The sequence below is a fragment of the Seriola lalandi genome, unplaced genomic scaffold, assembly GCF_002814215.2.
Source record: "Seriola lalandi dorsalis isolate HSWRI2012SDOR001 ecotype SW California unplaced genomic scaffold, Sedor1 jcf7180002054943, whole genome shotgun sequence".
Classification (NCBI taxonomy): domain Eukaryota; kingdom Metazoa; phylum Chordata; class Actinopteri; order Carangiformes; family Carangidae; genus Seriola; species Seriola lalandi.
The window spans coordinates 229,218-229,723 of NW_019525494.1; the positions used below are offsets into that span (position 1 = coordinate 229,218).

The 506-nt window shown below is 42.7% G+C and overlaps 1 non-coding gene across 1 annotated transcript; it reads left to right on the top strand.

The window, feature by feature from the left end:
- The first annotated feature begins 432 nt into the window (after positions 1-432).
- On the top strand, positions 433-504 carry trnag-ucc (transfer RNA glycine (anticodon UCC)). The gene has a single exon. It is a non-coding gene; the product is annotated as a tRNA-Gly (tRNA).
- The last annotated feature ends 2 nt before the right edge of the window (positions 505-506 follow it).

The window sequence follows — 506 nt, forward strand, 5'->3', positions numbered from 1 at the left end:
AATCCCTGACATCTCCATCTCCACTTATACCTCCAGCTTTGGTCTGTGTGAGGTGTAAGTTATTTCTGCATGGACTTGTGAGCAGACAAACATTGGTGACTGCACAAACTGTTGGCATAGGGAGTGCATCAACTGCTCAAGATAACACAATTGATTGTCATCATGAAGAGAGATTGTACAAAGGAGATCTGGCATTGCCCACAATTATAGGATTCTTCTTTGAAAAAATACAAAAACTTGTCAAATGGCATTGAACTCCTGCCCTGATATACACAAAAGTGACACTCAACACTGTTTAACTCAGTCACTCTGTAGCTTTGATGCACCATGGTACAGCTCAACTGCTACTTCACAATTTCAATGTCAAATTCCTCCAATGATGTAAAGTGCTGATTCACCAGAAAAATTCCATGAAAATTCCCTGTCTTCCAAGCGATGGTGGTATAGTGGTGAGCATAGCTGCCTTCCAAGCAGTTGACCCGGGTTCGATTCCTGGCCATCGCAGC